Source organism: Salvelinus sp. IW2-2015, unplaced genomic scaffold (genome assembly GCF_002910315.2).
Source record: "Salvelinus sp. IW2-2015 unplaced genomic scaffold, ASM291031v2 Un_scaffold4952, whole genome shotgun sequence".
In the NCBI taxonomy this organism is placed as follows: domain Eukaryota; kingdom Metazoa; phylum Chordata; class Actinopteri; order Salmoniformes; family Salmonidae; genus Salvelinus; species Salvelinus sp. IW2-2015.
The window spans coordinates 26,799-34,284 of record NW_019946221.1 but is presented as its reverse complement, the minus strand read 5'-3'; the positions used below and the strand labels follow the sequence as shown (position 1 = coordinate 34,284).

The 7,486-nt window shown below is 37.7% G+C and overlaps 1 long non-coding RNA gene across 1 annotated transcript; it reads right to left on the bottom strand.

Moving 5' to 3' along the window:
- Positions 1–841: 841 nt before the first annotated feature.
- On the bottom strand, positions 842–4,806 carry LOC139026507 (uncharacterized). Its single transcript, XR_011478319.1, has 2 exons — positions 4,010–4,806; positions 842–3,882 (listed from the first exon to the last, which is right to left on the bottom strand). It is a non-coding gene; the product is annotated as an uncharacterized lncRNA (long non-coding RNA).
- Between the last annotated feature and the right edge of the window lie 2,680 nt (positions 4,807–7,486).

Here is a 7,486-nt window from a genome sequence, read left to right as displayed (position 1 = left end):
TAGAACGTTAAATTTAACGTTAACGGTGCTGTACTGAGCGACTCGTTGAAAAACAGGGAGGAGTTGTGGGTTCAAAATGGACGACTGCCTTTCAACTGCATGACTCATTACCCAGAGAAAACTAACCAATGAGGTGGGAGGACTGGGGTGGGTCTTTCCACATGTTACTAACCCAACAGATGTTTCTACTACAGTGAATATTAACCAATGAGGTGGGTCTTTCCACATTCTACCAACCCAACAGATGTTTCTGCTGCAGTGAATATTAACCAATGAGGTGGGTCGTTCCACATTCTACCCAACATACAGTACCAGTCAAAAGTTTGGATACACCTACTCATTCCAGGGTTTTTCTTTATTTCTTTAATAGTGAAGACATCAAAACTATGAAATAACACATATGGAATCATGTAGTAAACAAAAAAGTGTTAAACCAAGTGTTAAATCAAAATATATTTGAGATTTTTCAAAGGATCCACCCTTTGCCTTGATGACAGCTTTGCACACACTTGGCTTGTGGATGATTCCCCAGTAGCTTGTGGAGGATTCCACAGTAGCTTGTGGAGGCTTCCACAGTAGCTTGTTGAGGATTCCCCAGTAGCTTCTCTCTCTCCTCTCCTCTCTCTTTTCTTGTCTCACTCTGTCTCTCTCTATTGTCGAGAACTTTTCTGTAATTAAATATGATTTTTGTTTGTCTATCTTTTGTGTCATTGTCTACATGTTTATCTATGTTTACAACAAGCAATGGGAAGATATCAGAACAGAAACATTGGGGAATAACAACATATTGTACGGGATACATTTGTACTGTAGTGAAGCCGTCTCTATAGTAACGCCAAGGTCTCTTTCATGGGTTTTTCTTTATTTAGACATCACACATTATAGTCTTACTCTAATCCAGACATCGTACACACTCTCACTAAATCACATCCAGTATCATACACATCAACCTACACAGATCTACTACACATAATATCTTGACTAAATGTTCTAACATCTGTGGAATTGGCTCACAGGCAAACAGAACCAAACAAATGTTGCTCGAACCTGTTTCTTGAATTCTAAACATCAGACATTTGAAATCTCTATTTTTGACCGTCATAATACCTCTTATGGCAGTAACTTTACAAGCACTAATTATGGTTCATTTAGACTGAGAATAGTATATAGTTACAGTAAGGGCTACAATAAGTATAGCCAGTTATAATTGTAACGGCTTAAGAGATTATAGGAAAAGATCAGTCTTTATGCGGCTGAAAGAAAATGAATATAACATATACCACTTACAGGAAACTCAATCTACATCCTTAGATGAAGTTGCGTGGAACAAAGGAATGGGGTGGTGAAATAATGTTCTGTCATGGACAAAGGAACTCAAAAGGTGTGATGATATTAATTATCAAAAATGGCGATCCGAATGTGTAAACAGTCAAGAATGATTCGCAAGGAAGGTGGCTCCTTTTGAATATAAAAGTGGATGGAAAAACAGATCATCTATATGGTATTAATCTATATGGTCCAAATCAGGATGATCCATACTTATTAGAAAACATTTATACCAATTTATTGAACTTACAGGCAACAAATGATCATATGATTATGCTAGTAGACTATAACACAGTGTTAAGTACCTCAATGGACCGTAAAGCTAATCACTCATCACCGTGCCCTTACGGAGATCACAAATATTATGGACWAACAACCCCTGACCTATTGCGATATACATGGAGGAGACATAATTAAGCTAGTCGTCTTGACTACTTTCTTGTCTCTTCCTCTCTCGCATCAAAGGTTAAACAGGTATTGATAGGAGACAGAATGTGATCAGACCATCATCTAATTGGCCTTCACTCTTACAGAATTTTCAATGCGGATGGGATATTGACATCTTATCAAAGTCTACTGCAGGACAATTTATTCTTAACTAAGACTAAATAATTTATAACTGATTTTTTTTCAGTACAATATAGGTTCAGCAAATCCCCTTATTGTTTGGGATACCTTTAAATGTACCTTCAGAGGTCATTCAATTCAATATTCATCAATAATACATTTTTAAAAAGTTGTTTCTGTCTAAAGAGACAAGACTAACAATGGAAATTCATGAACCTATAGTACAGGTAGATAGCAATAAAAATGATACTACAGAGATACAAAATAAGTTGAGGAAAAACAAAAAAGAACTGGACGAACTTATTCCAGAACGATCTAATGTAATCTATTACAAAAATAAAGCAAACGATGGAATATGGAAAAAATGCACCAAATTCTTCCTGAATCTCCAACACAGAAACTCTACCAAAAAAAATTGGCAGAAACTTATTAAAGACAAAGTCATCAATGATTCTCCGAATTATGTTTAAAAAGAGGATTTAAATTAAATATTTTAATCAGATATGTTCCTTTCCGTCTCATGCTCTGAATGATGATTACTGTAAGGAATTATTTCCCAAAAATAAAATGGAAAATAACAAATGCACAGAAAGACCATTGCGAGGGACAAATTACAAAGGAATAACTTTTTGAGGCTATTAAATCCTTCAGTCTGGAAAAACCCAGAGCTGATGGCATACAGGTAGAGGTATACCAAGCCTTTTTTGATATACTCAAAGCTCCATTATTAGCTCGTTTTAACTAGTCCATATAGAAATGGTAGTCTGTCTGGTAGTCAGCAGGAAGGACTGGTTTCACTATTATTAAAACAAGACCCAGATGGTAAATATAAAGACCCAGTCTATCTAAAAAACTGGAGCCCCTTACACTTCAATGTTGTGATGCAAAAATACTAGCGAAATGCAAAGCACTCAGAATTAAAAAGGTTTTACAGGTATTGTTCATCCTGATCAGACAGGTTTTTTACATGACGATACATTGGAGATAATATACAACAACTAATAGAAATAATAGAACATCATGAAACATAGAAAAGCCAGCCTGGTATTTATAGCAGATTTTGAAAGTCCTTTGAAAAAGCAAGACTGGAATTTATATATAAATGCCTGGACTTTTAACATTTTTGTTGAGTCTCTTATTCAATAGGTAAAAGTTATGTGTAGCAACGCCAGCGTAAAATAGTAAACAGCGGCTACTTCTCAAGAGTTTTTGAATTGTCAAGAGGAGTTAAACAAGGGTGTCTGCTGTCAATATTATCTATTCTTATGGCCATCGAAATGCTAGCTATTAAAATCAGATCAAATAACAACTGTAGTGGCTTCCTACCAATTGACCACAGCCACTGCCCAAGCCTGAAGCAGGGTTGTTTCGGACGCATACAGTCCACATTCAAAGTTCCCAAACGGCAAAAACATTCAATGAGATCCAGGATCCTGGTTCAACAAAAAGGTTTATTCTTCTTATATCGAACAAAAAATGATTCTCCATCAACTAAAAGCATAGATTACTTGACGTGAAAAATACATAAAATGGCCTGTTTGTATGTCTGTATGGTCAAAAGACTATACCGCACCCGTGTCTAGCTAGGACTCCTCCCCTCGCCTGAAGTCCCAACTTCCTGACTTTATCCTATCACTAACACACTTACCACAGTACAATGAATGGGCAAGAGGGGAACCAAATACTAAGTTCCACTAACAACAAATGAATATATCTCAATCAGGTCAATATAAATCATAAAGGTACCCGATACTTCATCAATATACATTCATATTTCATATATTACACACACGTACATGGAGCCCTGTATGTTCTGTCTTTTATAACAAATATCTCCACATCGGCTCTAACAACAACACTATTAGAGGATTAGAAATCCAAGGCTTAAAAACAAATATCTCCACATCGGCTCTAACAACAACACTATCAGAGGATTAGAAATCCAAGGCTTAAAAACAAATATCTCCACATCGGCTCTAACAAACAACACTATTAGAGGATTAGAAATCCAAGCTTAAAAACAAAATATCTCCACATCGGCTCTAACAACAACACTATCAGAGATAGAAATCCAAGCTTAAAAACAAATATCTCCACATCGGCTAACAACAAACACTATTAGAGGATTAGAAATCCAAGGCTTAAAAACAAATATCTCCACATCGGCTCTAACAACAACACTATTAGAGGATTAGAAATCCAAGGCTTAAAAACAAATATCTCCACATCGGCTCTAACAACAACACTATCAGAGGATTAGAAATCCAAGGCTTAAAAACAAAAAGGTGTCCATGTATGCAATGACTCATGTTTTATATTTAGTCCGCAAGCTAGATCCCTGCCAATGTCTCATTGAAGATCTAGATAACTTTTCTGGACTCCTAATTATGATAAGTCTACAATATTACGTATTGGATCTTTTAAAAAATACAGCTTTTACATGATCCTGTAGTTTACCTATAAAATGGGTCTGATGTGAAGTAGACATACTTGGTATTAATTTGACAAAATATATAAATGGTTGGAGTCCTCGATTTGATTTGGTCGGAGATCTGTCGACATCCCTTTGGGCGGGACACTTGACCCTGGTTGCTCCTGTGGGTAATCTGGATGGGAGTCTGCTAGATGACTGAATGTAATGTAAATGTGACGGCTTCACTGCAGGTAGATTGTATGTTGTAATATTCCATAATAAAACATTTTTAAAAAACAAAAAAAAAACAATTGCTACTGTTCCGCAATGCAGTCAGCCTTTACGGCTGACACCGCAAGTTTGTGTCCTAGATTCCTGTTAAGTAGCAATTAGCCGCCATCATAAATGGAGCAGGCCAAATGCTAGCAGTGCTAGCCCACAGTTTTTATCGACAGCTGGGCACAAATGTTTTTATTGTTAATCTTTTGTTTTTTATCCTCTTGTGTAGTAAATATTTCGGTTTTTGTTTTCATAGTTTTTTTTCCTGTGAAGCCCATTGTGTTCCATGTCTGAAATGTGCTGAATAAAAAAGCTTGGTTTGATTTGATGTGAATTTAGGTAATGTGATCGGAAAATATAGTTCAACAATGGAACGATTCTCTAACTGTCGTTAAATTCTTTCCACACTGGGACCAATTGTGTGATTTTCCCCCTTGGTGTGTAATTGTGTGTTTTCTTCGCCTGTGTGTTTCCTTTTATGTGATTTTAGGTCATGTGATCGTGAATATCTCTTTCCGCACAAGGCGCAATGGTGAAGCTTCTTACCTATGTGTGTCTTCTCATGCTCCCTCATGTTATCTAACGACCTAAAGAATTTTCCACAATGGGAACAGGGTAAGGCTTCTCTCCAGAGTGTATTTCTTATGTTTTGTTCAGGTCCCTAAATGCAAAAAACACTTTCCACACTGGAACAACTGTGTGGTTTTTCCCCTGTGTGTGTCCGCTCATGTGATTTTAGTCATGTGATCGTAAAAAACTATTCCACACTGAGAGCAATGGTAAGATTTCTCCCCTGTGTGCGTCATCTCATGCTTTCTTAAGTCCGATGATGTTGAAAAACTCTTTCCACAATTGGAGCAGTGGTAAGGCTTCTCCTGTGTGTTTCTTCTCAATATCTTTTCAGGTTCCCTAACTTGGTAAAATCCTTTCCACACAGGGAGCAATGGTAAGGTTTCTCCCCTGTGTGTGTCCTCTCATGCGTTTTCAGGTTACCTGACAACCTAAAATTCTTTCCACAATGGGAACAGGGGTAAGGCTTCTCTCCAGAGTGTATTCTCTTATGTTTGTTCAGGTTCCCTAAATGGGAAAAAAACTTTCCACACTGTGAGCAATTGTGTGGTTTTTCCCCTGTGTGTGTCCTCTCATGTGATTTTAGGTCATGTGATCGTGAGAATTTATTTCCACACTGGGAGCATTGGAAGGGCTTTTCTCCTGTGTGTTTCCTTTCATGCTCTTTCAGCTTCCATAACCACTTAAAACTCATATTACACTGGGAGCAGTGGTGTTGCATCGCTGGATTGGGCGTCTCAGGGTCTGGTTCRCCTGAAGGACTCTTTCTGCTGTCAGATTGAGAGTCTGGTCTCTCTCCTGCCAAAGACAAAAGGAGTATTTAGTTAAACAGAGTATTTAGTTAAACAGAGAGACCTGAATGAAACATCCATTATAAAACTGTTTTCCTATGAGGTTTAATCCAGACTAGAGCCCTCATTATGAAACACAAAATGTGGATCCTGGATGCTGATTGGTTAATAGCCATTAGTTATTCACAATACTACCCAGGTAATGGCTGTTCACAATTCCTTTTGAATTATTCCTACACATCCACTGTTCCACAGCCCAGCCAGGCAATTTATAAACTAATCTCCACTGTTCCACAGCCCAGCCAGGAAATTAATCAACTAATCTCCACTGTCCCACAGCCCAACCAGGCAATTTATAAACTAATCTCCACTGTTCCACAGCCCAGCCAGGAAATTAATCAACTAATCTCCACTGTCCCACAGCCCTGCCAGGCAATTCATCAACTAATCTCCACTTTAAATATTCATCTAGACATTATTACCCCATGCTTATAGCCTAGCATTTGGTTTGCAACAGAAGGGATTTGTAAAAAATCTTGCTATTTGCCTCTCCAACCTCGGCAACTGTTACACATTTTGTATGTAAAAGACATTATGTTTAGAACTTATTTTGGTGATTTATTATTGAACAGCAATGTACGGAACATGTTTATATGTAATATCATTAATTACTATAATGACACTTAGTGGCTAATTGTTGGTTTGCTACTAGAATAATACATAAGGGTTTAAGATGGGGCTAGAATGGTACATAAGGGGTTAAGATGGGGTTAGAATGGTACATAAGGGGTTACGATGGGGCTAGAATGGTACACATAAGGGGTTAAGATGGGGTTAGAATGGTACATAAGGGGTTAAGATGGGGTTAGAATGGTACATAAGGGGTTAAGAATGGGGCTAGAATGGTACATAAGGGGTTAAGATGGGGTTAGAATGGTACATAAAGGGGTTTAAGATGGGGCTAGAATGGTACATAAGGGGTTAAGAATGGGGCTAGAACGGTACATAAGGGGTTAAGATGGGGTACAGATATTTAAGGGTACATAAGGGGTTAAGATGGGGCTAGAATGGTACATAAGGGTTTAAGATGGGGCTAGAATGGTACATAAGGGTTTAAGATGGGGTTAGAATGGTACATAAGGGTTTTAAGATGGGGTTAGAATGGTACATAAGGGTTTAAGTTAAGATGGGGTTAGAATGGTACATAAGGGTTTAAGTTAAGATGGGGCTAGAATGGTACATAAGGGGTTAAGATGGGGCTAGAATGGAACATAAGGGGTTAAGTTAAGATTTATCCTATATCCTATACAGCTGAACCCATAACCATAAAGGACTGGTTTATCCATACAGCTGAACCCATAACCATAAAGGACTGGTTTATCCTATACAGCTGAACCCATAACCACAAAGGACTGGTTTAACCTATACAGCTGAACCCATAACCACAAAGGACTGGTTTATCCTATACAGCTGAACCCATAACCACAAAGGACTGGTTTATCCTATACAGCTGAACCCATAACCATAAAGGACTGGTTTA